Here is a 26,273-nt window from a genome sequence, read left to right on the forward strand (position 1 = left end):
TGTATATATATGTATATATATATATATATATTTGTGTGTGTGTGTGTGTGTGTGTATGTACAGTTAAAGTCGCAAGTTTACATACACCTTAGCCAAATGCATTTAAACTCAGTTTAACAATTCCTGACATTTAAGCCTAGTAAAAATTCCCTGTCTTAGGTCAGTCACCACTTTATTTTAAGAATGTGAAATGTCAGAATGATAGTGGAGTGATTTATTTCAGCTTTTATTTCTTTCATCACATTCCCAGTGGGTCAGAAGTTTACATGCTACCAAATACTAATTGAGTGTATTGCCTTTACATTTTTTTACTTGGGTCAAACGTTTCGGGTAGCCTTCCACAAGCTTCCCACAATAAGTTTGGGGAATTTTGGCCCATTCCTCCTGACAGAGCTGGTGTAACTGAGTCAGGTTTGTAGGCCTCCTTGCTCGCACACGCTTTTCCAGTTCTGCCCATTTTCTATGGGATTGAGGTCAGGACTTTGATGGCCACTCCAATACCTTGACTTTGTTGTTGTTAAGCCATTTTGCCACAACTTTGGAAGTATGCTTGGGGTCATTGTCCATTTGGAAGACCCATTTGTGACCAAGCTTTAACTTCCTGACTGATGTCTTGAGATGTTGATTCAATATATCGACATAATTGTCTTTCCTCATGATGCCATCTACTTTGTGAAGTGCACCAGTCCCTCCTGCAGCAAAGCACCCCCACAACATGATGCTGCCACCCCCGTGTTTCAGGGTTGGGATGGTGTTCTTCGGCTTGCAAGCCTCCCCCTTTTTCCTCCAAGCATAACGATGGTCATTATGGCCAAACAGTTATATTTTTGTTTCATCAGACCAGAGGACATTTCTCCAAAAAGTATGATCTTTGTCCCCATGTGCAGTTGCAAACCATAGTCTGGCTTTTTTATGGTGGTTTTGGAGCAGTGGCTTCTTCCTTGCTGAGCAGCCTTTCAGGTTATGTCGATATCGGACTCGTTTTACTGTGGATATAGATACTTTTGTACCTGTTTCCTCAGGCATCTTCACAAGGTCCTTTGCTGTTGTTCTGGGATTGATTTGCACTTTTCGCGCCAAAGTACGTTCATCTCTAGGAGACAGAACGCGTCTCCTTCCTGAGTGGTATGACGGCTGCGTGGTCCCATGGTGTTTATACTTGCATACTACTGTTTGTACAGATGAATGTGGAACCTTCAAGCGTTTGGAAATTGCTCTCAAGGATGAACCAGACTTGTGGAGGTTTACAATTATTTTTTCTGAGGTTCTTGGCTGATTTCTTTTGTTTTTCCCATGATGTCAAGCAACAAGGCACTGAGTTTGAAGGTAGGCCTTGAAATACATCCACAGGTACACCTCCAATTGACTCAAATTATGTCAATTAGCCTAAATCAGAAGCCTCTAAAGCCATGACATCATTTTCAAGCTGTTTAAAGGCACAGTCAACTTAGTGTATGTAAACTTCTGACCCACTGGAATTGTTATACAGTGAATTATAAGTGAAATAATCTGTCAACAATTGTTGGAAAAATGACTTGTGTCATGCACAAAGTAGATGTCATGCACAAAGTAGATGTCCTAACCGACCTGCCAAAACTATAGTTTGTTAACAAGACATTTGTGGAGTGGTTGAAAAACGAGTTTTAATGACTCCAACCTAAGTGTATGTAAACTTCCTGCTTCAACTGTATATACGTGTGTGTGTGTGTATATATATATATATTACACACACACACACACACACATATATGTGTATATATATATGTATGTGTGTGTGTGTGTGTGTGTGTGTATGTATGTATGTGTGTATATATATATATATATATATATATATATATATATATATATATATATATATATATATATATATATATATATATATATATATATATATATATATATATATATATATATATATATATATATATATATACATACATACATACAATAAGTGAGTATTATTTAGATGACTTGTGTGTGAGGACGTTTAAAAGTGCAATATTATTTTTGTCAGGAGCAAATGAGCTTTGATCAGTGTTAAGGTGTGATTTCTTGTTTGTAGCGCAAGGCTGAGAACTCAAATGTTTATACTGTACTTGCAGTTATGCATGTAAACATAATTATGCTTTAAGTAAACCATTTTGTTGTTGAAAAGGTAGTTCCTCTTTTTGCTGGGTTTGTAAGTACGTTTCAAAGGTATATGTAGAACTCTCATCTTGGCACTGTTGAAGGATCCATCCAACAGTTTAGGGATCCTGAATGTCGCCCAGGTCACAGGACAGATGGCTTGTTTTGGTAGCTGTTGGCTGAAGCTTTGACGCGGTATGGCCCCTGTTTACTCTATAATGCGACCCTTCCTTCTATACACTCACACATCTAAGACATTTAATTGGTTGCGGAGGATTGCAAGACATGGACGTGATTCAACTGATTTTGGGAGGCATGTCAAACATTGTTTCCCAGCAAACTAAAACACAGAAGGCTTCTAGTGTGTATAACAAAAAAACTTTAATACAACAGTAGAAAAAAGTCTGTGGAAATTAAAAGTTGACAATACCTCAAATTCTGGAGTATTGCTTTGCTCTTACAATGTAGTACCATACTTGGACAGTGACACAGACAAACACAGATATAAATAACTCTGGAGGTAAACCATACTAATACACACCCACATTAGCTAACAGGATCCACAGTTATTCTCTCAGGGTGAGAACTGGTGCTCTAATAAAGTGATTAAGAATGTGTAACGTGTTCGCTATGTGATAACCACAGGGTTTGAATATGGGACGGTAACCATAGCCTGTTCTCTGATCAGTATGTGCTTGAAAGCACACAGAGAAGTTAACTAAAGCAGCACATTCAGATTTTTTGGATCAGGCTAGGTGTACCTCTACAGGGATGTAGAGAGCCCACATGTATTTTTTTATTTGTGTTTATTACCTATTATCTGTTGCCAAGGCAGCAGCTACTCTTCCTGGGGTCTAGCAAAATTAAGGCAGTTTATACCATTTAAAAAATATATATAATACATTCACAGATTTCACAACACATTGTGTGCCCTCAGGCCCATACACCACCACTACCTCATATCTACAATACAAAAGATGTGTGTGTATAGTGCGTATGTTATTGTGTGTGTCCGTCTATGTTTGTGTTGCTTCACAGTCCCCGCTGTTCCATAAGGTGTATTTTTATATTGTTTCTAAATTTAATTTTACTGCTTGCATCAGATACTTAATGTGGAATAGAGTTCCATGTAGTTATGGCTCTAATGTTGTACTGTGCGCCTCCCATAGTGTGTTCTGGACTTGGGGACTGTGAAGAGACCTCTGGTGGCATGTCTTGTGGGGTATGCATAGGTGTTCTAGCTGTGCTCCGGTTGTTCAAACAGACAGCTTGGCGCATTCAACATGTCAATACCTCTCATAAATACAGGTAGTGATGAAGTCTCTCTCCTTCACTTTGAGCCAGGAGAGATTGACATGCATATGATTAATGTTAGCTCTCTGTGTACATCCAAGGGCCAGCTGTGCTGCCCTGTTCTGAGCCAATTGCAAGTTTCCTAAGTCCCTTTTTGTGGCACCTGACCACACGACAACAGTAGTCCAGGTGCGACAAAACTAGGGCCTGTAGGACCTGCCTTGTTGATAGTGTTGTTAAGAAGGTAGAAACTAGGGCCTGTAGGGCCTGCCTTGTTGATAGTGTTGTTAAGGTAGAAACTAGGGCCTGTAGGACCTGCCTTGTTGATAGTGTTGTTAAGAAAGTAGAAACTAGGGCCTGTAGGACCTGCCTTGTTGATAGTGCTGTTAAGAAGGTAGAAACTAGGGCCTGTAGGACCTGCCTTGTTGATAGTGTTGTTAAGAAGGTAGAAACTAGGGCCTGTAGGACCTGCCTTGTTGATAGTGTTGTTAAGAAAGTAGAAACTAGGGCCTGTAGGACCTGCCTTGTTGATAGTGTTGTTAAGAAAGTAGAAACTAGGGCCTGTAGGACCTGCCTTGTTGATAGTGCTGTTAAGAAGGTAGAAACTAGGGCCTGTAGGACCTGCCTTGTTGATAGTGCTGTTAAGAAGGTAGAAACTAGGACCTGTAGGACCTGCCTTGTTGATAGTGCTGTTAAGAAGGTAGAAACTAGGACCTGTAGGACCTGCCTTGGTGATAGTGCTGTTAAGAAGGTAGAAACTAGGACCTGTAGGACCTGCCTTGGTGATAGTGCTGTTAAGAAGGTAGAAACTAGGGCCTGTAGGACCTGCCTTGTTGATAGTGCTGTTAAGAAGGTAGAAACTAGGGCCTGTAGGACCTGCCTTATTGATAGTGCTGTTAAGAAGGTAGAAACTAGGGCCTGTAGGACCTGCCTTGTTGATAGTGCTGTTAAGAAGGTAGAAACTAGGACCTGTAGGACCTGCCTTGTTGATATTGCTGTTAAGAAGGTAGAAACTAGGGCCTGTAGGACCTGCCTTGTTGATATTGCTGTTAAGAAGGTAGAAACTAGGACCTGTAGGACCTGCCTTGTTGATAGTGCTGTTAAGAAGGTAGAAACTAGGACCTGTAGGACCTGCCTTGTTGATATTGCTGTTAAGAAGGTAGAAACTAGGGCCTGTAGGACCTGCCTTGTTGATAGTGTTGTTAAGAAGGTAGAAACTAGGGCCTGTAGGACCTGCCTTGTTGATAGTGTTGTTAAGAAGGTAGAAACTAGGGCCTGTAGGACCTGCATTGTTGATATTGCTGTTAAGAAGGTAGAAACTAGGACCTGTAGGACCTGCCTTGTTGATAGTGCTGTTAAGAAGGTAGAAACTAGGGCCTGTAGGACCTGCCTTGTTGATAGTGTTGTTAAGAAGGTAGAAACTAGGGCCTGTAGGACCTGCCTTGTTGATAGTGTTGTTAAGAAGGTAGAAACTAGGGCCTGTAGGACCTGCCTTGTTGATAGTGTTGTTAAGAAGGTAGAAACTAGGGCCTGTAGGACCTGCCTTGTTGATAGTGTTGTTAAGAAGGTAGAAACTAGGGCCTGTAGGACCTGCCTTGGTGATAGTGCTGTTAAGAAGGTAGAAACTAGGACCTGTAGGACCTGCCTTGTTGATAGTGTTGTTAAGAAAGTAGAAACTAGGGCCTGTAGGACCTGCCTTGTTGATAGTGTTGTTAAGAAGGTAGAAACTAGGACCTGTAGGACCTGCCTTGGTGATAGTGCTGTTAAGAAGGTAGAAACTAGGGCCTGTAGGACCTGCCTTGTTGATAGTGTTGTTAAGAAGGTAGAAACTAGGACCTGTAGGACCTGCCTTGTTGATAGTGTTGTTAAGAAGGTAGAAACTAGGACCTGTAGGACCTGCCTTGTTGATAGTGTTGTTAAGAAGGTAGAAACTAGGGCCTGTAGGACCTGCCTTGTTGATAGTGTTGTTAAGAAGGTAGAGCAGCGCTTTATTATTGACAGACTTTTCATCATCTTAGATACTGTTGTATCAATATGTTTTGACCATGACACTTTACAATCCTAGGGTTACTCCAAGCAGTTTAGTCACCTCAACTTATTCAATTTCCACATTATTTATTAAAATATTTAGTTGAGGTTTACGGTTTAGTGAATGATTTGTCCCAAATACAATGAATTTAGTTTTGGAAATATTTAGGACAAACTTATTCCTTGCCACCCACTCTGAAACTAACTGCAGCTCTTTGTTAAGTGTTGCAGTCATTTCAGTCACTGTAGTAGCTGACGTGTATAGTGTTGAGTCATCTACATACATAGAATCACTGGCTTCACTCAAAGCCAGTGGCATGTCGTTAGTAAAGAACACCCTCTGTGTTCTGTTAGATAAGTAACTCTTTATCCACAATATAGCAGGCCACAACACAAGTTTTTCCATCAGCAGATTATGATCGATAATGTCAAAAGCCGCACTGAAGTCTAACAAATAACCCCCACAATGTTATGATCAATTTCTCTCAACCAATCATCAGTAATTTGTGTAAGTGCTGTGCTTGTTGAATGTCCTTCCCTATAACCGTGCTGAAAGTCTGTTGTCAATTTGTTTTCTTTGAAATAGCATTGTATCTGGTCAAACATGATAAAAAAAAAAAAAGTTTACTATGGGTTGGTTGGCTTTTTGAGCCATTAAAGGGGGCTTTACTATTCTTAGGTAGCGGAATTACTTTTGCTTCCCTCCAGGCCCGGGGGCACACACTTTCTAGTAGGCTTACATTTAAATTATGGCAAATAAGAGTAGCAATATAATCCACTATTATCCTCAGTAATTTTCCATCCAAGTTGTCAGACCCTGGTCGCTTGTCATCGTTGACAGACAACAATTTTTTCACCTCTTCCACACTCAATTTACGGAATTCAAAATTACAATGCTTGTCTTTCATAATTTGGTCAGATATACTTGGATGTGTAGTGTAAGCATTTGTTGCTTGCATGTCATGCCTAAATTTGCTAATCTTGCCAACAAAAAAATTATTAAAGTAGTTGGCAATATTCTTTTTATTTAACCTTTTATTTAACTAGGCAAGTCAGTTAAGAACAAATTGTTCTTTACAATGACGGCCTACCCCGGCCAACACCAGACGATGCTGGGCCAATTGTACGCCGCTCTATGGAACTCCCAATCATGGCCGGATGTGATTCATCTTGGAATCGCTGCAGGGACTGGAGTGATGCCTCTTGCACTGAGTTGCAGTGCCTTAGACCGCTGCGCCACTCGGGAGCCATCTGATTCAATGAGTTCACGTTTTCTCCCAAAATTTAATTTAAGGTGCTCCAAAGCTTTTTACTATCATTCTTTGTCCTTTTTTCTTTGTTTCATAGTCTAGTTTCTTATTATTTTTATTCAGTTTAGTCACATGATTTGCCAATTGATTGTGCAGCCAGACTTGTTTGCCATTCCTTTTGCCTCATCCCTCTCAACCATACAATTTTTCAATTCCTCATCAATCCATTTTTACAGTCATTTTCTTAGTGGATGCATGCTTGTTAGTAACTGGAATAAGCTATTTCATAAATGTGTCAAGTGCAGCGTCTGTTTGCTCCTCATTACCCACTATGGACCAACAAATATTATTTACAACAACATTGAAATCACTACAAAACTTCTTGTATGACCTTTCATACATTATATTAGGCCCAGCCTTTGGAACTTTGGTTTTCTTATATATTGCTACTATATTGTGATTTACTACAGCCAATGGTTCTGGATACTCCTTTAAAGCACATTTCTGCAGCATTAGTAAAGATGTGATCAATACATGTTGATGATTTCATTCCTGTGCTGTTTGTAACTACCCTGGTAGGTTGACTGATGACCTGAACCAGGTTGCAGGCACTGGAATGAACAGTTTTAAGCTTTTTAAGTCATTAGCTTGATGAAAGCCAGTCAATAATCACCCAGAAAATATACCTCTGTTGATATCACATACATTATCAAGCATTTCACACACATTATCCAGATACTGACTTAACACTTGGTGGTCTATAGCAGCTTCCCACAATGGGCTTTAGGTGAGGCAGATGAACCTGTAGCCATATTACTTATGCTCAATTTAACTAAATCAATGGGGGCCTGACTCTTTAGCTTTTATTTTGTTGATTTGTAAATTCTTAGATTATAGGCTACTATAAAATTATATATGTCCATTATCTTTTCTACATCCTTAATATTCATTTTTTGTCATTTAAGTTTACACTGAAAGTGTTTCTCTATCGCCAAAATGTATGTGCAACCCCCCAAAAACGTTGAGTATATATTTTTGAATGTCATCCCGCCACCCACCCGGACCCCTGTTGCGAACCACAAATGGGTCGCAACCCACAGTTTGGTGCGCTAACTAACGTAAGACAATGCTACTGCACTGAACTCCGCTCTCCTGTTCTGTATTGTACTGCACTGTACTCTAGTGTGCTCTGCTGTTCAAATTTGTGAAACATGAGGAGAATGACATTCACATTCATAATGATGTTTTTCTGTGTAGTACAGATCAGGGACCCATGATGTAATTCCGTTACCCTAATTCTGTTACCGGGTATAAATCCATTTCACTTACTGTAGTTCAATAAACAAAATATTTGTTCAAACTCAAGGTGCCATGTCATAGCTGACACCCCATTCCTTCTGACACCCCATTCCTTCTGACACCCCATTCCTTCATAATGTATGGCGTGGCAATACACCACATCAGTCAGTGGCTTCATCAATAAATGCATCGATGACGTCGTCCCCACAGTGACCATATGTACATACCACAACCAGAAGCCATACCACAACCAGAACCAGAAGCCACGCTTTCAAGGAGCGGGACTCTAACCCGGAAGCTTATAAGAAATCCCGCTATGCCCTTCGACGAACCATCAAACAGGCAAAGCAATCAATACAGGACTAAGATTGAATCGTACTACACCGGCTCCGACGCTCGTCGGATGTGGCAGGGCTTGCAAACTATTAGGGACTACAAAGGGATGCACAGCCACGAGCTGCCCAGTGAAAGGAGCCTACCTGAAAGGCTAAATTACTTCAATGATCGCTTCGAGGCAAGTAACACTGAATCATGCATGAGAGCTTCAGCTGTTCCGGACGACTGTGTGTTCACGCTTTCTGTAGCCGATGTAAGACCTTTAGGTCAACATTCACAAGGCCTCAGGGCCAGATGGATTACCAGGACGTGTACTCTGAGCATGCGCTGACCAACTGACAAGTGTCTTCACTGACATTTTCAACCTGTCCCTGTCAGAGTCTAATACCAACATGTTTCAAGCAGACCACCACAGTCTCTGTGCCCAAGAACACTAAGATAACCTGCCTAAATTATTACCGACCCGTAGCACTCACGTCTGTAACCATGAAGTGCTTTGAAAGGCTGGTCATGGCTCACATCAACACCATTATCCCAGAAACCCTAGATTTGCATACCGCCCCAACAGATCCACAGATGGTGCAATCTCTATTGCACTCCACACTGCCCTTTCCGACCTGGACAAATGGAACACATATGTGAGAATACCATAGTGCCCTCAAAGCTCATCAATAAGCTAAGAACACTGGGACTAAACATCTCCCAATGCAACTGGATCCTGGACTTCCTGACAGACCTCCCCCAGGTGGTGAGAGTATAGGTAACAAAAAAAATCCACCACACTGATCCCCTACTATACTCCCTGTTCACTCATCAGGAGACTGAAAAGATTTAGCATGGGTCCTCAGATCCTCAAAAGTTCTATAGCTGCATCATCGAGAGCATCCTGGTTGCATCACTGCCTGGTATGGCAACTGCTCGGCCTCCGACCGCAAGGCACTACAGAGGGTAGTGCGAACAGCCCAGTACATCACTGGGGCCAAGCTTCCTGCCATCCAGGACCTCTATACTAGGCGGTGTCAGAGGAAGGCCCTAAAAATTGTCAAAGACTCCAGCCACCCTAGTCATAGACTGTTCTCTCTGCTACTGCACGGCAAGCTGTACCGGAGCGCCAAGTCTAAAAGGTTTCTTAACAGCTTCTACATCCAAGCCATAAGACTCCCAAACAGCTAATCAAAGACCCCTCTTTTACACTGCTGCTACTGTCTGTTTATTATCCATGCATAGTCACTTTAACTCGACCTACATGTACATATTACCTCAATTACCTCGACTAGCCGGTGCCCCCGCACATTGACTCTGTACCGGAACTCCCTGCTTGTTATTTTACTGCTGCTGTTTAATTAGTTGTTACTTTTATTTTCTATTTTCCACTTAACACTTTTTTCTCTCTTAACTTCTTAAAGCATTGTTGGTTAAGGGCTTGTAAGTTAGCATTTCACAGTAAGGTTTACACTTGTTGTATTCAGCACGTGACAAATAAAATTGTATATTTTGATTTATTTAACACTTTTTTTGGTTACTACATGATTCCTACATATGTGTTATTTCATAGTTTTGATGTATCCACTATAATTCTACAATGTAGAAAATAGTAAAAATAAAGAACCCATGGAATGAGTAGGCGTGTCCAAACCTTTTGACTAGTACCATATGTATCTGTTGCTGCTGCTGACTATTTGGCAGTGAGCAGACTGTTACTGACTGAGTGTGTGGTGGGGAGGGGAGGGGTGTATAAGAGCACTGGTTGACAGAGCGCTGCACCTATTTCCAACCCTTTTTCCATATAACATATTAAAGCTCTAGAACTTATATAACATCGAAAAAAGCACTGGAAAATGACTTTAGGCGCACTAAAGGTTTTAGATAAATAAGCTCAGAGGTTGTTTATAGTAAACTACATTCTAATGTCGACTTTTCTTATGGAAAACTTTTGTCAAGCAGAGTTTTACACATGCTCAGTTCTTGGGTCTCGAGAATGGAAATTTGAAATGCCAGTTATGGAACTCTCTTGCATGCTTCTGTTATCGGAAAAAGTCCACAATTAAACTGACATTAAATGTGGAGAATGATACATTTCCATCTGTTGGCCATTAAGTAGTCTATTAATTAATATGCCATTGTAGACTGCTGTAGCCTACCATTTGATACAATAAATGTGTTGAAATTACAATATCGCTGGAGTTATTGCAAATCAATTTATGCCACTTGTTTAGCCTACCTGGAGCTGGCAAACGGATTTTGTAAATAGCCTCTAACTTCAGTTTGTTGTTGTAGCCTTGTTATGTAATTATTAATGGCCATATTTAGTTAATTAAATGGGAGTTATCAGTTGTGATCATGGTCATAGATCTATAGCAAATGTATCATTCTCCACATTGAATGTCATTGTGGTGTCACATAAGCATACATTCTTCTTTTAATAAACAAAGAACACTTAAACTATACAAAGCAACAAAACGAACGTGAAGCTATAAACACGTGCTGACATGCAACTATACATAGACAATAACCCACAAAATACCCAAGGAATATGGCTACCTAAATATGGTCCCCAATCAGAGACAACGATAAACAGCTGCCTCTGATTGAGAACCAATCTAGGCAACCATAGACATATAAACACCAAGACATACAAAAACTAAACCAACCACCCTTGTCACACCCTGACCTAACCAAAATAATAAAGAAAACAAAGATAACTAAGGTCAGGGTGTGACAGTACCCCCCCACCTAAGGTGCGGACTCCCGACTGCAAACCTAAACGTATATGGGTGGGCATCTAACTTTGGTGGCGGCTCTGGACACCGCCCCCCTTCTTTACATTGAGCCCTCCGCCCTTGTAGCCCGTCGCGGGAGGTCCCGGACTGGGTACCGTCGCCGGACGCTCTGGACTGCCGACGCGCACTGTAGGCCTGGTGCGTGGTGCCGGCACTGGTGGTACCGGGCTGGGGACACGCACCTCAGGGAGAGTGCGGGGAGGAGGAACAGGGCGTACTGGACTGCCGAGGCACACTGTAGGTCTGGTGCGTGGTGCCGGCACTGGTGGTACCGGGCTGGGGACACGCACCTCAGGGAGAGTGCGGGGAGGAGGAACAGGGCGTACTGGACTGCCGAGGCACACTGTAGGTCTGGTGCGTGGTGCCGGAACTGGTAGAACCGGGCTGGGGATACGCTCCTCAGGGAGGAGTAGGGGGAGGAGGAACAGGGCGTACTGGACTGCCGAGGCACACTGTAGGCCTGGTGCGTGGTGCCGGCACTGGTGGTACCGGGCTGGGGACACGCACCGTAGACATTTAAACCCCTAGACATACAAAATTCCCTAGACAATACAAAAACTAAACCAACCACCCATGTCACACCCTGATCTAACCAAAACAATAAAGAAAACAAATATAACTAAGGTCAGGGGGTGATGTGGACTTTTACCTGGAATGAGATGTCGGCCTATCGGGGGCTATAGGCTACTAGCTCAGCAAATCATGGCAAAACTGAATTGCAATTATAAACCCAGATTTTAGTCCGTAGCCTTTGCCTATTGAAATATCAAATCAATCTTGCAAGTAAATCTAATCAAATGTATTTGTATAGCCCTTCTTACATCAGCTGATATCTCAAAGTGCTGTACAGAAACCCAGCCTAAAACCCAAAACAGCAAGCAATGCAGGTGTAGAAGCACAGTGGCTAAGAAGAACTCCCTAGAAAAGCCAAAACCTAGGAAGAAACCTAGAGAGGAACCAGGTAAAGGGGTGGTCAGTCCTCTTCTGGCTGTGCCGGGTGGAGATTATAACAGAACATGGCCAAGATGTTCAAATGTTCATAAATGACCAGCATGGTCAAATAATAATAATCACAGTAGTTGTCGAGGGTGCAGCAAGTCAGCACCTCAGGAGTAAATGTCAGTTGGCTTTTCATAGCCGATCATTGAGAGTATCTCTACAACTCCTGCATACTAAAGAGTTGAAAACAGCAGGTCTGGGACAGGTAGCACGTCCGGTGAACAGGTCAGGGTTCCATAGCCGCAGGCAGAACAGTTGAAACTGGAGCAGCAGCACAGCCAGGTGGACTGGGGACAGCAAGGAGTCATCATGCCAGGTAGTCCTGAGGCATGGTCCTAGGGCACAGGTCCTCCGAGAGAAAGAAAGAAAGAGAAAATTAGAGAGAGCATTCTTAAATTCACATAGGACACCGGATAAGACAGGAGAAAAACTCCAGATATAACAGACTGACCCTAGCCCCCCGACACATAAACTACTGCAGCATAAGTACTGTAGGTTGAGACAGAAGGGGTCAGGAGACACTGTGGCCCCATCCGATGATACCCCTGGACAGGGCCAAACAGGAAGGATAGTAGGCCATTTATAATGGTTTGTAGTCTTAACATATGGAACATCATAACTGCACAATTGCCATAAAATTGCAAATTCAACTGTATTGATAGTTATGCACATGTGCAAACGGGACATATTTACAATTATAAACTGGGTGGTTTGAGCCCTGAATGCTGATTTGGTTGAAAGACGTGTTATATCAGATCGTGTACCACAGGTGTGACAAAAAAAATGCTTTTTACTGTTCTAAATAGGTTGGCAACCAGTTTATAATAGCAGTAAGGCACCTCTGGGGTTTGTGGTATGTGGGCAAAATACCACGACAAACGGCCTGTGTCATAAGAACAGCCATTAGCCATGGTACAGTTGAAGTCAGTAGTTTACATACACCTTAGCCAAATACATTTCAACTCAGTTTTTCACATTTCCTGGCATTTAATCCGAGTAAAAAGTCCCCGTCTTAGGTCAGTTAGAATCACCACTTTATTTTAAGAATGTGAAATGTCAGGATAATAGTTGAGAGAGTGATTTATTTCAGCTTGTATTTCTTTCATCACATTCCCAGTGGGCCAGAAGTTTACATACACTCAATTAGTATTTGGTAGCATTGCCTTTGAATTGTTTAACTTTGGTCAAACATTTCAGGTAGCCTTCTACCAGCTTCCCACAATAAATTGGGTGAATTTTGGCCCATTCCTCTTAACAGAGCTGGTGTAATGAATTCAGGTTTGTAGGCCTTGCTCACACACGCCTTTTCATTCCTGCCCACATATTTTCTATGAGATTGAGGTGAGGGCTTTGTGATGACCACTCCAATACCTTGACTTTGCTGTCCTTAATCCATTTTGCACAACTTTGGAAGTATGCTTGGGGTCATTGTCCATTAGGAAGACCTTTTTGCGACCAAGCTTTAACTTCCTGACTGATGTCTTGAGATGTTGCTTCAATATATCCACATACTTTTTCTGCCTCATGATGCCATCTATTTTGTTAAGTGCACCAGTCCGTCCTGCAGCAAAGCACCCCCACAACATGATGCTGCCACCCCTGTGCTTCACAATTGGGATGGGGTTCTTCGGCTTGCAAGCCTCCCCATTTCTCCTCAGAACATAACGATGGTCATTATGGCCAAACAGTTCTATATTTGTTTCATCAGACCAGAGGACATTTCTCCAAAAAGTATGATCTTTGTCCCCATGTGCAGTTGCAAACCGTAGTCTGGCTTTTTTAATGGTGGTTTTGGAGTAGTGGCTTCTTCCTTGCTGAGCGGGTCTTTCAGGTTATGTCGATATAGAACTCGTTTTGCTTTGGATATAGATACTTTTGTACCTGTTTCCTCCAGCATCTTCACAAGGTCCTTTGCTGTTGTTCTGGGATTGATTTGCACGTTCATCTCTAGCAGACACTTGCGTACTATTGTTTGTACAGATGAACGTGGTACCTTCAGGCGTTTGGAAATTGCTCCAAAGGATGAACCAGACTTGTCTACAATTTTTGGCTGATTTCTTTTGATTTTCCCATGATGTCAAGCAAAGAGGCACTGAGTTTGAAGGTAGGCCTTGATATACATCCACAGGTACACCTCCAATTGAATCAAATGATGTCAATTAGCCTATCAGACGCTTCAAAAGCCATGACATCATTTTCTGGAATTTTCCAAGCTGTTTAAAGGCACAGTCTACTTAGTGTATATACACTTCTGACCCACTTGAAATGTGGTACAGTGAATTATAAGTGAAATATTCTGTCTGTAAACAATTGTTGGAAATATGACTTATGTTATGCACAAAGTAGATGTCCTAACCGAATTGCCAAAACTATAGTTTTTTGGAGTTAGAGTTAGAGCTACAGGGTGCAAATTTCTGCCTGAAGAAGCCGGCCTTTGCTTTCCTGACTGATTGCGTGTATTGGTTCCTGACTTCCCTGAACAGTTGCATATCGCGGGGACTATTTGATGCTATTGCAGTCCGCCACAGGATGTTTTTGTGCTTTTCGAGGGCAGTCAGGTCTGGAGTGAACCAAGGGCTATATCTGTTCTTAGTTCTGCATTTTTTGAACGGAGCATGCTTATCTAAAATGGTGAGAAAGTTACTTTTAAAGAATGACCTGGGCCAGGTCGATTAGAAAGGCCTGCTCGCAGAAATGTTTTAGGGAGCGTTTGACAGTGATGAGGGGTGGTCGTTTGACTGCGAATCCGTAGCGGATACAGGCAATGAGGCAGTGATCGCTGAGATCCTGGTTGAAGACAGCGGAGGTGTATTTGGAGGGCCAGTTGGTCAGGATGACGTCTGAGGGTGCCCTTGTTCACAGATTTAGAGTTGTACCTGGTGGGTTCCTTGATGATTTGTGTGAGATTGAGGGCATCTAGCTTAGATTGTAGGACTGCCGGGGTGTTAAGCATATCCCAGTTTAGGTCACCTAACAGAACAAACTCTGAAGCTAGATGGGGGGCGATCAATTCTCAAATGGTGTCCAGGGCACAGCTGGGAGCTGAGGGGGGTCGGTAGCAGGCAGCAACTTATTTCTGGAGAGTAATTTTTAAAATTAGTAGTTCGAACTGTTTGGGAATGGACCTGGAAAGTATGACATTACTTTTCAGGCTATCTCTGCAGTAGACTGCAACTCCTCCCCCTTTGGCAGTTCTATCTTGACGGAAAGTGTTATAGTTGGGTATGGAAATCTCAGAATTTTTGGTGGCCTTCCTGAGCCAGGATTCAGACACGGCAAGGACATCAGGGTTAGCAGAGTGTGCTAAAGCCGTGAGTAAAACAAACTTAGGGAGGAGGCTTCTGATGTTGACATGCATGAAACCAAGGTTTTTTCGATCCCAGAAGTCAACAAATGAGGGTGCCTGAGGACATGCAGGGCCTGGGTTTACCTCCACATCACCCACGGAACAGAGGAGGAGTAGTATGAGCGTGCGGCTAAAGGCTATCAAAACTGGTCGCCTAGAGTGTTGGGGACAAAGAATAAAAGGAGCAGATTTCTGGGCATGGTAGAATATATTCAGGGCATAATGCGCAGACAGGGGTATGGTGGGGTATCAGGAATAAGGTCCCACAACCAGACAGCTCAGGATGGACAGCCCACCCATAAAGCCCTACCCTCTTCCAGAGAACACATCATTAGCAAGAGCCAGACACACTTTCACTTCTATGAACAAAAACAGGGATGGAATGACAGGTAAGGAAATCTTCATTCGAGAGATAGCCCCCAGAATTCTGTTAATTCCAGTTCTCCTCTCGAACACTGTTATTGTTCGACAGTCTCAATGTGTCTTACCCTCCCGCAGTGTGATATGAATCCGGGTAGCTCTTTCAGCTAGCTGTCACCAGGAGTCCTTGGTATGTTCCCCCCAACAGGCCTCAGGGACTGGATTGAGTGACTTCACCTGTAATTCACCTGTAGTGCATAAAATCTTGGACATACAGGTTTGGTTAACAAACAGTTTCTCATTTGTTCTATCTGATTATATCTTTAACTTCTATACCTACTTGTTAGCTATTTTTTTTAATTTTTTAATTTTAATATCCAGTAGGTCACATCCTATCCTAGAACACAATTTACCCATCCCCCCTTTGATACCTGGCTCTGCCCAGGTAACCACCTTGCCTACTCTAAACAATGACTTAGGTAAGATTAGTAAATTATTCTTATGTCTGACATCATCATGTAGGAGCGCCCCTTTCATTTTCCACATGTCCAATTCTCCCTTGGGCGTCCATTCATGTCAATCCTGTACGAATTCTCTGTCAAGTGTCTTTTCTACTTTAAGAAGTATCTGTGCAACTTATATATTTTCTTAAATATATATTTATCGATTTAAACAGTAACCCTTTTCCCTCCTATCTCTCAAATACCACTAAGCGTCTCGCTGTTTGACTTTATCTAAAATTATTGATTTTAGAAAAAAACGTGTCTGAGTGGCAATCTCTAAAGTCCTTGCATTTCCTTTATCAATCTATCTTGATCCTAACAATAATCCTAATCATCATAGAAGTCATATATCCCTTTCAAATTCAATACTATTTAAATAAAAACCTCCTAATAATCAAACAAAGCCAAAACAAATGCTAACCATATCAAATGCTTCCTACACTAATAAGCTCTTTCCTTCAGGGATCCACAGTATCTTATCCTTCCTGTTTGGCCCTGTCCGGGGGTGTCCTCGGATGGAGTCACAGTGTCTCCTGACCCCTCCTGTCTCAGCCTCCAGTATTTATGTTGCAGTAGTTTATGTGTCGGGGGGCTAGGGTCAGTTTGTTACATCTGGAGTACTTCTCCTGTCCTATTCGGTGTCCTGTGTGAATTTAAGTGTGCTCTCTCTAATTCTCTCTTTCTCTCTCTCTCGGAGGACCTGAGCCCTAGGACCACGCCTCAGGACTACCTGACATGATGACTCCTTGCTGCCCCCAGTCCACCTGGCCATGCTGCTGCTCCATGCTCCATTTTCAACTGTTCTGCCTTATTATTATTGGACCATGCTGGTCATTTATGAACATTTGAACATCTTGGCCATGTTCTGTTATAATCTCCACCCGGCACAGCCAGAAGAGGACTGGCCCCCCCACATAGCCTGGTTCCTCTCTAGGTTTCTTCCTAGGTTTTGGCCTTTCTAGGGAGTTTTTCCTAGCCACTGTGCTACACCTGCATTGCTGTTTGGGGTTTTAGGCTGGGTTTCTGTACAGCACTTTGAGATATCAGCTGATGTACGAAGGGCTATATAAATACATTTCATTTGATTTATCTGACAATAACATGAAGTAACCTTAAAATCAGTTTCATCAATAATTTAATATATGTTGCATAGTGTAGAATACCTTATCTACAGTAATTTATCACCCCTAAGAACTGAAACTTATTTTTCTATGTAATTTCCTGCCCTATTGGCTTAATATATCTCCTATCCAAACCTCAAAGTATCTTATCTTCCCCTATTTATTCTCAATGATAAATAGGATTTTTTTCTATTGTAATACCAAATCAATAATAGCCAATTCAAAAACTTCACAGCTAATGTTGTAAAACCGAATCCTGAACCACTTTCTCATCTGCGGTTCTAACTATAATTCTAACCCAAAACTAAAACTCCATTATAATTAATTTACGTTAAAACTAGTAACCCAAATGCACAAAAAATTCAATATACAAATGGCTCTCCCCTGAGGCTGATCAGACCCCAAGAGATAGCCATGATAAGGTCAAAGGTCATACCACCCTTTTATAGTCATGTTCCATACCACATTAGACATATTAAAGAGCCCTTTATCCTTAAAATCAAAAAATTCACTTGTATAATTAAAACTCATAAAATAAAAACTCATAAAGTTCCATATGTGAGCGTGCCTCTTTAAAATACCTTTGCACTATAACAAATAGTCCTAACAAATGTTTTATGTGTGTATATTTGCAAACCTTAATGAATAAACTAAACTTCCAGGCCTTTTTCAATTTGGTCGTTTATGGCCTCAATCTCACCCACTCTCCCCAAGATTATAATCCCAGAAAACATCTAAAAGAGACAATAAAACTCCCATTCTCCCAGAAGAACACAAAACGCCTAACTAGCATTCACTATGCTACATTGATTCAGAAACTCAAAAGTGAACTATAAACTAAACCTAATGATAATTCCCCTTTACCTCAAATCATTAATCATAAGTTTTAAACAACGTCAATGTATATGTATACTTAAATGAACATGCTACCCTTGGATACAATTAACCTGATAACATTTATCTAATGTATTACTTTTTCCCTCTGTCGCAAATGCAGTACATTCCTCAGTGTAAGAAATCAGTAATTTAATCCCAGATATTTAATTAAAATGTAAACACATTCTCCCATGGCTCCTTCAACTTACATATTTTAGATAACTTCCATCCGTCCCAGAGGAAGGAATCCTACTTAAACACACCAGAATACAATGTTTAATTATGTTAAATCAACTCCTAAAATAAACAATAAACAGTAACCAAATAAACAAAACACTTTTATCAGCAAAAAACAAACTATACAAAAACTCCCTACCATAATGCTTCAGATGACAATATTACTCAGAGACTCATGTTTACATCTCAATAAAACAAAACACAGTCTGTATGTTCCTCAAGAAACAACTTGCCCCTGTTACAGATGTCTATGTATCAGGGGAAAAGCTGAAATAACCAAATTCAACCTAGCTAATTTCCCAAAACATATGCAATTGTTTTTTACTGTAGAGGTTGCTTTTCAACATTAATACCCTAACATTGTTCCACATAATGGAAACAGTGCTCAAATGCATTGGTGTTACTTAAACAATCAAACCAGGAATCAATAACCATCAGAATCCATTATCACTATGTTTTACGATTCAGACATTCAGATCTCCCTTTCTCATAGCCAAATACAGTCCAAATGAACGCCACAAATCAATGATGTCCACCTAGCGAATCTGCTGCTAGTTTTTTTTAGCATCCTTCCTGACTACCCTGACGACTTACAACTACTTTTAAAAATGTATTTTGAAATTTTTAGCAACTTCTGAAAAGTGACTCAAAACAATAATGCACGCATTTTCCTTCTAAAAGACACAATCTTCTCCGTTACCCCCAGTCACAACATCATTTCCGTGGCGACAAAAGTGCCTTGCGAGTGATGTCATCAACAACAAGCGCTCAACCTAGAGCCGAGGCGCAACGTAAATAATTGTTGGTTGTCTGCTGCAACAGTAGTACGTACGGGTTCGATAAACCAAACCTAATTTATCACATCTGTTGAATCTTGAATTAGAATTTACAACATCAATCAACATCTCTCATCTCTCAATTCGATACATTTATAAGAACATTTTGATGGGCACAAATCTATCGTAATTGTGTCTTCGTTATTATTTAGAATTCATTAGATTTAAATAACTGTCTCGTCTTTGATTCAGCATTTTAATTACGACTCTATTCCCAATACATTATTCAAACAGATAATTTAGTGAACTGACATCGTCTTGCATCAAAATTCGCTCCATCCTTATTTTCAGTTGAATGTATTAGTCTTTCAATTTGAACCAAACAAACTATTGAAAACGTTCAGTTTATATCTTATACCAATACTAGTGACAATAACTTTCTCTGCAAAACATACAATTAGTTTAATTACAACCGAAACTCCGAGATTTTTTTTTTTTAGTTAACACCTTGGCTGGGAACCAAACCCTGTCCTGCAGTTTGTAAGACTGTTTTGCTCACCACTATACCACCAACGCTATGGAACTGAATGAGATCCTCCGCAAATAGACCCATTTTACAATTGTCTGTATTCATAACTCCGGCATCGGGACAACAGAAAATAGCCCTAATTTAAAAGCTTTCCTCAGCGAGGATTCTCATTAATCTCGCTCTCTTTGTATCTGATCCCTTTTTTTTACCCGATTGTCGCCTCTGATCTTCCCCTTAGTTAAATTACAATCTTGGTGGTGACGTTTGAAGGGAGTGTTACACTCCCGGGCGAAATGTCCAGTTTCATTACAATTAAAACATTTGATCTTTTTCTTTTGACTCACCTTATCCACTTTTCTCAACTTTTTTCCTTTTTCTACCTCCATTATCCCTCCCTCGGCTTCAGCAGGCTTCACATATATGGGTGCTGATATTGCAGGTAGCTCCTGCAGCCGTATTCTCACAACCACTATTTCATCGACAAGATTACCTCTGTATTCTTGGTATACTTGAGAAGGATATAGTTTGTTACCCTCACCCCCACCCAATTGGCTAAGTTTTTTATCTGCAGGAGCGGAGGGCAGCGCATCTTGGCTCTTTTTGGGTTTCCTCCTATTTTCACCCTCAACTCTCTTTTTTGCTTCCTGAAAGCCAAACTCCGGCTATGTGTAACCCCTGTTCATTCTGTTTTTCCACATTTTTTTCACATTCCTATGAATATTCTATTTACCGTTACTCAGTTAATTTAGTTGCTCTCATGTCTGACTATGTGTGTGTCTCTTTAATAATAATCAATGTGTATGGGTTTCTATATGTATTTCTCCTTTCTGGAAACTTCGTCTATAGATTTGACTTTTGATCGGACATTAAATTTCACCCGTATACAATTATAAGCTCATTATAAACTATTGTTCCTTGGGACTTTCAACATTAATATCTCATATCTCACTTCTTAGACTAGCTTTCCCTCTCCACCTCCTTGGATATTACTTTTTTTCAGTATTGAATAGGTTCAATTTTTCCGTTCGCCTAGGTTACCCTGCCTTCTCACCAAGCCTAAATTATATTTAGGTATGTCTTTTGAATTAATGGCTATCCTATTTGTACAGAACGACCGTCCTATCTAACAAAACTTACTATATCCCACCCTTAATAACCCTTCGGCTTGCAGAACCAGGATTTATTACGTTTTATTTTATTTATGGTAGTGCACCTTACCACGAGTCCTTTCAGATCCGTTTCCTTCCTTCCTAACGATTTTGGTTAAAACACAAAGTAGAAACCTAGTGTATTTGTTCAGAATATTCAAGCACCTATCATTATTTAAATCCAAACTCCTTTAGCACATTCAATCAAAAATATCTTAAATAATTCCTCCCAAATTCGAGAAAAAAGACTATTTACCTTCGTCCTGTAGACTGGGAAAAGCAATGCCGGTTCGATTCCGTCACCTTCTCTGTTGCCTTCAGATCAATACTGGCCTGTTTTTTTAAACCTCAATCCAGAGGCCAGGTCTTTAAATAACGAGTCAAGACCCGTCCGTGCACGGCTTTCGGATTTCCCTTCGGACGACAGAGGCAAGTTAGTGGAATCCGGCTCGAAGGACCAATTGTTACTGTCATTTAATTATGCCAATGTGTTTTCATTAATTGAAAACCCTTAATCTATTTTATGAGAATTTATAAGATTCTTGTTTGCATAAAATAGACATAGACCAGCCATTTCAATACTAGGTAACATAATTTATTCTCAGAGCGCGCTGCCACGTTATCACGAGCAACAGTTAATATACATGACATCATTTCATTGCTCCTAAAATGAATCTCCTCCTCCAGACCGGGTCAAAGTGAACTTTAAAGGTTCATTCTGAGTTCATTCTGACCCCCCCAGCACATACACAGGACACACAACACAACTGAATTCACTTTTTGACCCCTCAACATTATCGATCACCACTTAGCTGACAGTTCTAATTAACAGAAAACCTAGGAATCCACTCACAGCCTTATCTAATACACCCCAGAGCTCAGTTTTGTCGGTTCAACCATAGGTTAACTACATAATCTGTTTACTTAATCCACAGACCATTCCTTTCTTTCTAGTTGGAATGGTGTTCATTAACTTTAATTACTCCTTGTCCGTGTCACACAATCCCTTCTTATGAACTCATATTGTTAATCAGATATAATAAAACAGAGTATAAGTTTACTTAGTTACAGTTCCATTTAAAATTAGGATATTGTTTATTCATTTATTCATAATTGTTCTAACAATTTTATACAACTCTGCAATTATTCCATCTACTCCAGGACTCTTATTTACTTGTAAACCCTTAATCGCATCTTTAACTTCATTCACTGTTATCTTCCCATCACACATTTGTTTATCCTCTACATCAACTTGCACATCCACACTATCCAATATCTCCTTTACACACCCCTCATCCACCTCCCCTTTCTTAAATAAATCCTTATAAAAATTCTGCACTGTTTCTAAAATCTCTACGTAATCATTGACAACTTCACCTTTTACATTTTCAATCTCTCTAATATATGTTCTCCTCTGTTTATTCTTCTCTAAACCAAGAAAAAATGAAGTACATTTCTCCCCATCCAAAACATACTTTGCCTTACTTCTTATAATTGCACCCTTACACTTATCTATTTCATATTTACTCAATTGTGCTTTTAAATCCAAAAACGTTTCTATATTATAATTAGGCTCACTGTCACACTTCCCCATTTCTTCATCCAATTTAGCTCTCAACTCATTTTCTTCTCTTTTCACCCTACCTCTCTTTTTCCTTGCATATTTTACACTAAAAACTTTAATTTTTTCCTTAACCTTGTCCCACCATAAACACTTATCATTCTCTTTCTGCTTATCCTCCATTTCACATGCTATCAAAGATTTAAGTTGTTTCCCATATTCCTCATCTTCTAAATACCCTGCATTCATACACCATATTCCACCCCTGTTTTTTCCTTATCTAAGCCCACTGAAAATGTTAAACCTGCATGATCACTAAAAGTTGTAAAAACATACTTAATATCTTTCATAAAATTCCTTAAACCTTATTTTACTAAACCCAGATCTATCCTTGTTTGTTTCAAATCCCCTAAAACCACCTGCCTTCTAGAAAATTATATTTTGTCTGGATTTTCCTCTCTCCATCTATCAATCATTCCTTTTTCTAACATCATCTTCTTTAAAACCCCCCTAGATACCTAGATCACTTCTAAAAATAGCTCATCTTGTCATATCCAGTCTATCCATTTTAACATTAAAATCCCCAACTACAACACAGTTTCCCTCACACCATTTTCCTGATTCTAAAAATAAATCTTTGTGCTCTATTTCAGTATTAGGCGCATAAATATTTATAATTCTAAAAACCATACTCATATATTCAAAATCTAAAATTAAAATCCTCCCATTATTATCATTATATATATGTTTCACATTATCTACTACATCCTTCCTCAATAAAATATCAACACCACTTGAATTCCTCCTGCCATTGTTAACAAAAATAAAATCTCTCCATATTTTTTTAACTTCTAAAATACATACATTGTCCCAATGTGTTTCTTGAAGGCATAAAATCTCTGAATTCTTCATTTTTACTATTCTTTGAAATTTTTCCATTGTTCTTAAACCATTCGCATTGATTGACAAAAAATGAACCATTCCAATAAATAATAAAAAATATATATATTTTCTCATTATCTTCTACCTGTTGTCATGTTTTCTTCCTTTTCCGTTCTTTTTCACCGACACCGACGCTTTCCTCTTCCTGTAGCCTCCCCTTGTTCTATCAATCTTTTCCATGTCTTCTGAATCTGAAATTGACTCAAAATCCATCTCTTCCAACCAACTCAAATTCTTCTTTCCTATGCCTGTTGTGCTTCCTGTATCCATTTCCGTCTCCTGTATCGTTGTCAGCGTCCCACTCCCCTCCACTTCACCTCCTTCCGAGGCACCCACATAGCCCGAGCCCCCCCCCCCCCCCCCCCCCCCACACACAAAAAAAATCTGTGAGTCCCCAGTGCCTCCACCCAGCCCACTTCCCCCCTCCTCCTGAAAACTCCCTCTTCTTATTTCTGAATCCATACTGCTCCCTATTTAATGAGTCTCCTGTTCCATCTTCTCACATCTTCTTTTCTCCGTCTCTCCACCCTCCACCACGTCCTCTCCTCCATCGTCTTCTTCTGCTCGTGGTGATACATCAGCTTCCACAAAAAGGTCCTGGCTCCCCTCCTCATTCACAACCTCTCCGCAGTTGCACTCGTTAGTTCTCATCCGACATCCTTTGCAAAATGCCCTTTCCTTTCCACCTTCACATTTTCTTGCATAATGCCCTTGCTTCCCGCACTTATAACATCTGAATTCAGGGCAGTCCTTCAAGGCTGAATACAAAGCCTACAAACTCTGACCTGCTTATCGTGTATAACTCTAAAGTACTCTCCACCTTCAAGTGTGTCAAACTTTGTAGAGTACGGTAATGATTTCACAGTATCAGTGAATTTCACTTTGCAGTATCTCGTGCAATCTGCTATATCCGTCCCTGGCCAAACTCTCCTCCTGATTTCAGAGACTGCTGATACACCCCAGCTACATAGCTTGGCCAATATAGCACTCTCTTCCATGTATACAAGCAGATTCATGAAAGAGACTATTAGTTAATTGGAAACCATGTCTAATGCCATTATTCTTGTTTCTTTAGTCATAAAGCCATCCATTAAGTGCTCTTTTCCTTTTCCATTTCTCATCGTGACCTCGTACTTTCTTTCTCCTTTTACTCTACATCCCACCACCTCTCCACACACCTCTTTAATCGCACGTAGTAATTCCATCGTTGTAAATGTATCTTCTCCCATCAACTCCACTGCCACTGTAAAATCTTTGCCATATTTCATTCCTCCTTCATCTCCATGTTTCTTACGTTGAGCATTTTCTTTGTCCTTGTCCATTCCGTTAGTCATTGCCATGTTGTCCGTCATATTAAACAAAAAAAAAGAGGCCAAAAACTTTCGCCCAAGCAGCAAAACTGCAAAGGGGGAAAAACGAATCAAACTTAAACTTTTTCAAATGCAAAAATCTAAATTATACTTCAAAAAACGTTGAAAATAACCAAAAAAGCTCTCAAGCAAACAAACACTCACTCACTCGCTCACTCACTCACTCACTCACTCACTCACGACTTAATTACCAACACCTGTCTCACTTTCCAAACAGGAAGTGATCACTCAGACCGGTATGGCCGTAAGCAAAGGAACAAGTCTTGGTGCGCCATTTAAAGTCAAAGTGAGTCTGATAAACAGACATTGCATTTTCACCAAATAGACAAGCAGCTTGAACTTTGGGTCACTCAAAAAGTGGAAGAAATGACATATGCTGTAGCCATCACTTTTTAACACAGATAGTTTGGATGAAATACAAACAAACCTTGGTAACATTTCAAAGCGAGGGCACATATTTCAGCCTTGTGAGAAAAAACAGACAATTACAATGACACCTGACAAATACATCGTGAGCAACAGTTTCCAATGCAGCAGTTTATCATTAAACAAGACATCAGGGGAGAGCGCGAACGCAGTCCCCCACTACCATAAATTGTGCAATCGAGATTTCCACATTTGGGAAATTCGCAGGGGTCAGCACAGCCAGAGTGCAATGTCTGAGCCTCGCCCTGGGTGACATGCCTTCTTGATCACAGTATCTCCCTTGCCAGGTGAGTATGACTTGAATACATCAGTGGAGGGCAACTCTCTCCAGTGCCAACATTTTGGGCTGACGGTAACCACTTTGTGTTCTGATAATATCACATCGACCTGCGTTAAATGCCGTTTAGGAATGCACTTGCAGACAGAGTGGTGAAAAAGTTGTTTATTTTGTTTACTAGACTATATCGGTGAAGCACGAGATTCCCATCATGCAACACTGTAGAAAAAAAATCACCAATGACTTTTTAATATCTTAACCTGTCTGATATCACAAATGTATGCGATATGACGAAATACAATCACATTCAGACACACACACACACACACACACACAGAGACAAATGCATGAAACCAATTGATTTATTATCGATAACATCTCACATTCTCTTGTGCTTTTGATTTACTCCGTAAAAGAATGGTTCTCATTCCACCATGGAAAACACAGGGCCATCAGACATCAGTCCAGTTCCACTCCTCACCAGCATTATTTCCTTTGATCATTTGAACAGGGCCAAGGAGTACCAAGCACACACAAGCTGCATTCAGTAAGGATATTCTTATTTGTCTCATAAATCAAAGGCTCCCTGACAGCACAAGGAACTTTGATCGTAATAAAAGGGCAGGGGAGACTAGCACATAGACGCTGCATTTAGTCAATTCAGCATCAAATGCTTACTACAAAGCAGT

The 26,273-nt window shown here is 40.5% G+C and overlaps 1 long non-coding RNA gene and 1 other non-coding gene across 3 annotated transcripts; both read right to left on the reverse strand.

Moving 5' to 3' along the window:
- Positions 1 to 12,402: 12,402 nt before the first annotated feature.
- On the reverse strand, positions 12,403 to 25,388 carry LOC110520576. 2 transcript variants are annotated; one of them, XR_005051379.1, is made up of 4 exons: positions 23,597 to 25,388; positions 21,265 to 21,422; positions 15,947 to 16,082; positions 12,403 to 12,461 (listed from the first exon to the last, which is right to left on the reverse strand). It is a non-coding gene; the product is annotated as an uncharacterized LOC110520576 (long non-coding RNA). The 2 variants fall into 2 exon arrangements; XR_005051378.1 differs by lacking the exon at positions 12,403 to 12,461 and having other exon boundaries at positions 15,590 to 16,082.
- A 50-nt stretch (positions 25,389 to 25,438) lies between these two features.
- LOC118964355 lies at positions 25,439 to 25,602 on the reverse strand. The gene has a single exon (XR_005051411.1). It is a non-coding gene; the product is annotated as a U1 spliceosomal RNA (small nuclear RNA).
- Positions 25,603 to 26,273: the final 671 nt, after the last annotated feature.

The sequence above is a fragment of the Oncorhynchus mykiss genome, chromosome 3 (genome assembly GCF_013265735.2).
Source record: "Oncorhynchus mykiss isolate Arlee chromosome 3, USDA_OmykA_1.1, whole genome shotgun sequence".
NCBI classification, from domain to species: domain Eukaryota; kingdom Metazoa; phylum Chordata; class Actinopteri; order Salmoniformes; family Salmonidae; genus Oncorhynchus; species Oncorhynchus mykiss.